This window comes from Tympanuchus pallidicinctus, unplaced genomic scaffold, assembly GCF_026119805.1.
Source record: "Tympanuchus pallidicinctus isolate F22 unplaced genomic scaffold, pur_lepc_1.0 scaffold15, whole genome shotgun sequence".
NCBI lineage: Eukaryota > Metazoa > Chordata > Aves > Galliformes > Phasianidae > Tympanuchus > Tympanuchus pallidicinctus.
Genome location: NW_026294669.1, coordinates 30,756,651 through 30,765,354, shown reverse-complemented (window position 1 = coordinate 30,765,354; position 8,704 = coordinate 30,756,651). Strand labels below are relative to the sequence as shown.

The 8,704-nt window shown below is 46.9% G+C and overlaps 1 long non-coding RNA gene across 1 annotated transcript; it reads right to left on the bottom strand.

Annotated features, from left to right (window-relative positions):
* Nucleotides 1-1,278: 1,278 nt before the first annotated feature.
* LOC128077020 (uncharacterized) lies at nt 1,279-2,618 on the bottom strand. The gene is made up of 2 exons (XR_008204790.1): nt 2,454-2,618; nt 1,279-1,461 (listed from the first exon to the last, which is right to left on the bottom strand). It is a non-coding gene; the product is annotated as an uncharacterized LOC128077020 (long non-coding RNA).
* Between the last annotated feature and the right edge of the window lie 6,086 nt (nt 2,619-8,704).

Sequence of the window (8,704 nt, the reverse complement as noted above, 5' to 3'; positions counted from 1 at the left end):
TCCCATTGCTTTGCTGTTCTGTTGGTGGGCTTTGGTTCTTTGTCTTTCCGTTTATTGTGTCTGTTTTTCCATTGCATCACATTGGTTTGCTTTCTTTTTTCTACTTGGTTTTGCTTTCTCTACTGCTCCTTTTCCTTTGCTCTGCTTTGTTCATTTCATCTTTGTTTGTTTTTTTTGGTTTGCTTTCCTTTTGGTTGTTCATTCTGTTCCTTGGCTCTTGGTTTTCGGGCGTTGCTTTACTTTGCCCTTCTTTCATACTTGCTTCGTGACTTTCACTCTGGTTTACTTTTTTTTTCCTCCATGCTCTCGCCTTAGATTTTGTTAGCTTTTATATTGTCTCACTGTGTTGCTTTCAATTTTTTGCTTTGCCATATTGTTGCAGTCAACGCCCTTGCTTTTTTTTGGTACCTTTTCCCTTTGTTTACTTTGCTCTTTTTCTTTTCCTTTTGGCTTTTGTTTCCTGCTCCTTTGGCTTTGCTTTCTAGTGCTTATTTTTCTTTTTGGTTGGTTCTTTTTCTTTCCAGACCATGCCTTTGCTTTCTGAAAGTATGCCTTCTCTGTTCTCATCTTTTCCTTTTACTTTCATTAGATTCTTCCTCCTTCCTCTTACCTTGCCTTTACTTACCTGACATTAGCCTTCTGAACGGTTCATTTTTACATCCTCCCTGTCCTTGCCTCTGTCCTCAGTGTGGACTTGAGGCTTTTCTTCAGATGCCTGGCAGCATCCGTGCCCAGTAGCTACCCTGACCTCCTCCCAGGCACGGATGGTGAGTTTTTGCCGGCACCGCAGTCTCTTGTCACCTTTGCTTTGCTGTCACATTGAATCCCATTGCTTTGCTGTTCTGTTGGTGGGCTTTGGTTCTTTGTCTTTCCGTTTATTGTGTCTGTTTTTCCATTGCATCACATTGGTTTGCTTTCTTTTTTCTACTTGGTTTTGCTTTCTCTACTGCTCCTTTTCCTTTGCTCTGCTTTGTTCATTTCATCTTTGTCTTTTTTTGGTTTCTTTCCTTTTGGTTGTTCATTCTGTTCCTTGGCTCTTGGTTTTCGGGCGTAGCTTTGCTTTGTCCTACTTTCCAATTTGCTTGTTGACTTTCATTCTGGTTTAATTTTTTTTTTGATTTCCTTGTTCTCGTCTCAGATTTTGTTAGCTTTTATATTGTCTCACTGTGTTGCTTTCAATTTTTTGCTTTGCCATATTGTTGCAGTCAACGCCCTTGCTTTTTGTTGTACTTTTTCCCTTTACTTTGCTCTTTTCCTTTTGGCTTTTGTTTCCTGCTCCTTTGGCTTTGCTTTCTAGTGCTTATTTTTCTTTTTGGTTGGTTCTTTTTCTTTCCAGACCATGCCCTTGCATTCTGGTAGTATGCCTTCTCTGTTCTCCTCTTTTCCTTTTGCTTTCATTACGTTCTTCCTCCTTCCTCGTCCCCATGGCTGCTTCCTTCCTCTTACCTTGCCTTTACTTACCTGTAGTTGGCGTTCTGGATGGTTCATTCTTACATCTTCCTTGTCCTTGCCTCTGTCCTCAGTGTGGACTTGAGGCTTTTCTTCAGATGCCTGGCAGCATCCGTGCCCAGTAGCTACCCTGACCTCCTCCTCGGCATGACCACCAGCGCTTTGCCTTCCTCCAGAGAGATGTTTTGTCCTGCTTGCAGCCGCAGACTCCTCCACGGGCACCAGCTGAGGACGTGCATCTCTGCTGGAGGTGGCAGCATGCCCAGTAGCTACCCTGACCTCCTCCCAGGCACGGATGGTGAGTTTTTGCCGGCACCGCAGTCTCTTGTCACCTTTGCTTTGCTGTCACATTGAATCCCATTGCTTTGCTGTTCCGATCGTGGGCTTTGGTTCTTTGTCTTTCCGTTTATTGTGTCTGTTTTTCCATTGCATCACATTGGTTTGCTTTCTTTTTTCTACTTGGTTTTGCTTTCTCTACTGCTCCTTTTCCTTTGCTCTGCTTTGTTCATTTCATCTTTGTTTGTTTTTTTTGGTTTGCTTTCCTTTTGGTTGTTCATTCTGTTCCTTGGCTCTTGGTTTTCGGGCGTTGCTTTACTTTGCCCTTCTTTCATACTTGCTTCGTGACTTTCACTCTGGTTTACTTTTTTTTTCCTCCATACTCTCGCCTTAGATTTTGTTAGCTTTTATATTGTCTCACTGTGTTGCTTTCAATTTTTTGCTTTGCCATATTGTTGCAGTCAACGCCCTTGCTTTTTTTTGGTACTTTTTCCCTTTGTTTACTTTGCTCTTTTTCTTTTCCTTTTGGCTTTTGTTTCCTGCTCCTTTGGCTTTGCTTTCTAGTGCTTATTTTTCTTTTTGGTTGGTTCTTTTTCTTTCCAGACCATGCCTTTGCATTCTGGTAGTATGCCTTCTCTGTTGTCATCTTTTCCTTTTACTTTCATTAGATTCTTCCTCCTTACTTGTCCGCATGGCTGCTTCCTTCCTCTTACCTTGCCTTTACTTACCTGACATTAGCCTTCTGGTCGGTTCATTTTTACATCCTCCCTGTCCTTGCCTCTGTCCTCAGTGTGGACTTGAGGCTTTTCTTCAGATGCCTGGCAGCATCCGTGCCCGGTAGCTACCCTGACCTCCTCCCAGGCACAGATGGTGAGTTTTTGCCGGCACCGCAGTCTCTTGTCACCTTTGCTTTGCTGTCACATTGAATCCGATTGCTTTGCTGTTCTGTTCGTGGGCTTTGGTTCTTTGTCTTTCCGTTTATTGTGTCTGTTTTTCCATTGCATCACATTGGTTTGCTTTCTTCTTTCTACTTGGTTTTGCTTTCTCTACTGCTCCTTTTCCTTTGCTCTGCTTTGTTCATTTCATCTTTGTTTGTTTTTTTTGGTTTGCTTTCCTTTTGGTTGTTCATTCTGTTCCTTGGCTCTTGGTTTTCGGGCGTTGCTTTACTTTGCCCTACTTTCAGACTTGCTTCTTGACTTTCACTCTGGTTTACTTTTTTTTCCTCCATGCTCTCGCCTTAGATTTTGTTAGCTTTTATATTGTCTCACTGTGTTGCTCTGAATTTTTTGCTTTGCCATATTGTTGCAGTCAACGCCCTTGCTTTTTTTTGTACTTTTTCTCCCGGTTTACTTGGCTCCTTTTCTTTTCCTTTTGGCTTTTGTTTCCTGCTCCTTTGGCTTTGCTTTCTAGTGCTTATTTTTCTTTTTGGTTGGTTCTTTTTTTTTCAGTGTATTGTCTCTTTTGGATTTGCTTTCCTTTGTTCCCTTTGTTTTTTTTTTCCTCTACTGCTCCTTAGCTCTCCATTGTTAATGTCATGTTTGTTTGGTTATTTTGGTTTGCTTTCCTTTTTGTTCTTGATTTTGTTTTTTGGCTCTTCGCTTTCCGGCATTGCTTTGCTTTATTCTACTTTCTTCTTTGCTTCTTTTATTCTGGTTTTTTTTTCCCCATGTTCTCTCCTTAGATTTTCTTAGCTTTTATATTGTCTGACTGCTCTGCCAGTCAGCCTGTTTTCAACCCATCTCAATGTCCACCTGTGTATCCCACACTTTTTCAGCTTTGTTATAAGGATTTTTTTGGATACAGTATCAAACGCCTTGTTGAAATCAAGGTGGACTACATCCGCTGCTCTCCCCCCATCCCAGGCAGTGGCAACATTTTGTATTTGTGTTATCGGTTTCTCTTTTGTTTAGCTTTAGTTGTTATGAGTTTGGGTAATGGGTTACACCATTATGAAGGGGTAAAGGATTACTGTGTTGGGTAAGGGCTAAGAGTTATGGGTTCCCAGTTTTGGTTTGGTTTAATGGTTGCCGTTTTGGATTATGAATTAAGGGTTCCCATTTGGGTTAGGGTTTGCCTAAACCCAGGGAGAAACCGTTGACACAAACCCAAAACCGTTTGCTTTAATGCTTTGCCCTTACCCAGAAGAGTAACCTTTAAACCTGACCCAGATGCATAACGCTTGACACATAAGCCTTAAGCCTAACCAATCTAGGAAGCCTAAAGCTTAACCCAGAAGCTTATCTCAGTACTCACCAATCACACCAAACAGGAACACTTCACCACAACCCAGAGCAGGATGAAGCTGAGCTCGTCTGCTGCCGGGGCTGCTCTGAGGCACAGGGTATGGCGAGCAGCTGCAGGCAGCGCAGCTCGCACTGGAGGTGCCTGGACCCAACTGCCAGCTGTCCTTGGGCAGGGCCCTCTGTCCTCATGGAAACGCACTGTGACAGCATAAAGGTTCCCGGAACCCGGCTGATGTCATCTGCGCTGTGATGCTCTGTGCTCTGCCTGGCCTGGAGCCGATGCCTCCAGGCTGTTGTTCAATGATGTCTTAGTGTTTTTTGTGTGTTCTTTTGTGTTTGCTTTTTGTTTTTTCTTATTTTGTTTTTTGTCAGTTGTCATCTCTGCTTTGCCATGATGTTAAATCCTATTTCGTTGGCATTCTGGTGTTCTGTTGGTAGTGTTTCTTTGTACTCTGGGATATGGATATGGGATCAATTTGGGATAGAATACAGGGGTATGGATTTGGGATGGGACGTGAACATAGGATGAATATGGTCTGGGATATGGATAGAGGGTGAGATATGGGATGGATTTGGGATATGGTTATGGGATGGACATGAGGGTCTGGATATGTGTTACACATACATATGTATATTGCCCCCACCCCATGGGAACAGTGTGGTCTGTGGTGGGGGACACACAGAAGCGACCCCCAGAGTGGGGCCCCCAGTTTTGCGATGTGAAATGCTGGGGGACGCGGGAGCATCCCCAGCTGTGGGACTGTCCCCAACTCTGGGGTGTGACTCTGTCAAGGTGACATGAAAATGTCCCCATCTTTGGGGTTCAATAATGTGGGAGTGTCTCCAAATCTGGGGTGTGACACCATTGGAGTGACAGCGAGGTGTCCCTAAATGCATCTGTGACACTGGGGGGGTGTCCTAACTTTGGGGTGTGACACCTCTGGGGTGACACAGATTTGTTTGCAGCTTTGGGGTGTGACGCTTGGGGATGACATAGGGGTGTCCCTAACTTCAGGGTGTCACAGCTGGGGGTGTCCCCAACTTTGGGGATGTGACATTGTGATGCGATGTCCCCACTTCCCCTGGGAAGTCCTCGAGCTGCTCACTGTGTCCCCAACTTCGGTAGAATGTCCCCAGGGGACATCCTTTCATCCCCTGTGCATGAGGGTTGACACCCAATGACAATGACATCCCGTCAGGGCTGTTCCACATTGATGTCACCCCTGGTCCCCTCTGGTGGTGGCACAGAGTTCACTACTGTGTGTGTCCGTGTCCTCATGACAGACGATGTTGACAGCACCAGAGGGCTCCGGTGTCATCAGGTCCAGCTGTAGGGGTGGAGGGGTGACTAAGGACAGTCAGAGGCTCAGTGACAGCACGGGGCCACCTGTGCCTGCCCCCGTGTGGTGGTCAGAGCACAGGGAATGGTGTCACCCAAGAGATGGTAACACACAAGTGATGGTGACAGATGCGACAGCCAGTGATGGGAAAACTGTGCTACAGCTGTTCCACACTGAGGTCACATGCAGTCACCTTTTTGACAGCGCATCAGGATGATGGTAACACCCTGTGACAGAGACAGTGGTGACCCCCAATGATGGCGACATCCCAAGGACAGTGACACTGGTGGTACCCAGTGATGGTGACAACAGAGACACCCAAAAGCTGTGACACCCAATGATAATGATTCCTGAAGACAGTCACAGTGATGACATTCGCTGACGGTGACAGCTGTTGCCGGTGAGACCCAATGCCATCCGGTGCACCCAATGACGGTGACATTCAATGATGGTGACAACAGTGACACCCAAGTGATGCCAACACCCAGTGATACCCAATGACAGTGACAGCAGTCACCCTGTGCCCCTCTGCGACATCTCCAGATCCTTCCAGAAGACAACAGATCCCTTGCAACCTACCTAAGGACCGTCCAGACCCACCCAAGTCCTCTCAGGGACATCCTCAGACCCTTCTGAATTCCTCTGCTGACATCCTGGACACACCTGGGGACCCCCTGGACCCCACAGGATCCTTCTGGAACATCCCCAGACCCTTCTGGATGACTCCAGGACCACTCAGACCCTCATGAGGACTGCCTGTAGTTTACCAACTCTACTGGGACACCTTCAGATCAGCCCAGAGACTTCTCAGTGCTCCTGGACCCTTAGTGGGAGCTTACAGATCCTCACAGGGGCCCACAGGATCAACCTGGGGTCTCCCTAGATGCCCCAAAACCCCACTGGGACATCTGCAGACTCTTCTGGATGAGTCCAGAACCCCCTGGATGCCCCTAAACCTCTCTAGGATGTCTCGTGCAGATCCTTCTGTATGATTCTAAGGTGAGATAAGGGGGGTTCTGTGGGGGGTGGGAGAAATGGGCTAGTGAGGCTTCTGTGGGGTGGAAAGGGGGTCTGGAGATGGAGGGAGGGGTGGAAGGGGGAAACTGGAGAGTTGTGTGGAGCTTTTGAGGGGTGTAAAGCGGGTCTGAGGGGAGAGAGTGGGGTTGAGGGGGGTGTGTGGCTAAAGGGGAGAACGAGGCTCACCACATGAGTGGAAAGGGGATCTGGGGGTGGTGGGAGGGGAGAACTGGGGGTTGTGAGGGGGCTTCTATGGGACATAAAGGGGGTCCAATTGGGGGTCAAAGTAGGGGAACGGACTCCAGAGAGCGGGGAGGAGGGCATGGGAGTACAGGGGACTCTAGGGGTCAGAAAATGGGGTCAGGAGCGGGGAGAGCAAGGGAAGACACGGGATCCCGGGGGGCAACCTGGGGGGACTGGGGGATGGTAGGAGATTCTATGGATCAGAATGGGGGAATTTGAGCGGGGGTACTTGAGGGAACGGGGAATTCTGAGGGTCAGATAGAAGGGACAAGAGGGGGGGGGGAGGGATGAATCTAGGGGAGAAAATGGGAAGACTTGAAGGGGGGGGGAGGAGGGTGGTGAAAGGGGATTGAAGCAGATTGATTGAATTGAAGCAGATGTAGATAAGATAAGGCACCAAACTGAAATACTGCACAACATAAGACAGTGTGAAGTGAAACCAACATGACTTCCTGGCTTCCCAAATTGCAGTGGCTAAAGAAGTTATCTGTGGGGATGGTGTGTGCAATCGCTGTACATGTGCATCCTTCCTTGTAGTGGGATTGGATGTTGGAGATGTGTCTCTAAGCATGAAAAGTCAAAGGTGGTGAGGATTAGAATGTGAACATCATAATCCTGATGGAAAAGCAGGGATTGATGTGGGGTGCTCTGTTCAGCAGCAGGGCTTAGCTGAACAGTTTAAGAACCAGTTCAAGAACCAACATATGAGTTTAGCAAAAAGAATCCACGAGTGATAGTTCTGATCCTTTCATTTCAGCTTTAGTGGGAGAGCAGCCTCGTTCCTCCTCAATAACTTTGTGTGGGCACACAAAGGAATACTTCTACCTCCTGCCTCAATGATTGTGCCTCACAAATCACTTCTGCTTTGGTCTTCTCTGTATCTGCTAATACCTCTTTTGCTTTTCTCCTTGTCTGCTTGTTACCTCCATCCTTTTTCTTCTTCTCTGCGCTTGTTTCTTTCTTGTCTTTTCTCCTTCTGCTTTTATCCTTCTCATAGTCCTTTGTTCTCTCTGCTCCTGCTCATCTCTCTTGCTGTCTTGCCTGTATCCTATCGTGCTTTTCATCTTCTGCACTTCTTCCTTACCCGTATCTTCTTCTTACCCATATTTTCTCTTCTCAGTGTCCAACGTTTGCATCACAACTCTGTCTGAATTAGTTTTGGGGTGGAAAAAGGTACCAAGGTAGATAGATTTGTACAAGAGAACCTCTTACGCTGTGCCTGAAAGGTGATCCAAAGGAGCAGTCAGGAACCAAGACCATAAAGGAGCTGGTTTCAAATGGAGAATTTTCCGGAGTTCCTTCCAGTCATTGCTTGGAGGAACTGAGGTTTTTATCCTTGCATCTCTGCAGAAAAGCAGGGCGGAGGGAACGTTTATGGTGAGGTGCTCAGGTGAAATTGTCCTCCTTGCACAAACAGTCTGTTTGTGTCCATGTGATGCACGGTGAAGAGAAGCCTGCTGTTCTGTGAGTAAGCCTGCCAAAAGGAAGTAATGGTTCTGGCCTTTTTGGCAAGTCTCTGAGGTGAGATCTTTGGACAGGCTGCTTGATTTGCAGGGGAAATACCATTTCAGTTGTTTGTTGCCATGCTTGGTTGGTGCTTGTATGAACAGTATTCATCATGTAGACAAGCAGTGCTCTAGCACCAGGGAAGGGAAAAACCTCATGTACATCCAGTCTTCTCCACAAGCCTTATGTTGTCTTTCCACGGCGTCTCTAAATGCCCGTGGAAATTACGGGGGGGAGTGGGGGATGGGGAAGAGATGAGGAGCAATTTGTGTGCATCCTGTGCCCACGGAGCAGGTATCACCTACTAAGAGCTAGGAGCCCTTCACAGCATCGTGGACTTGTTTTCTTTCCTTGTTTGAGCACGATGGTTTTGTAGGTGCTGTGTGCATTTTAAGTAACTGTGAAATCTGCTGAGACAACAGGTGTCCTACAGAGAGCCCCACTGCACCCTTTTTGTTCAGGCTGTTCTGTTCTCTCCTGAAATTAAAAGGGACTTGAAAAACCCAGACGTACAACTTGCTGCTGTTCCAGCCTGTCAAGTGGGGATCATGCAACGTGACCACCATTGGGGCAGGAGGGAAGTAGCAGGTCTTGAAAATGGTAATAGCCATGATAGGTCAATTAGCAAGG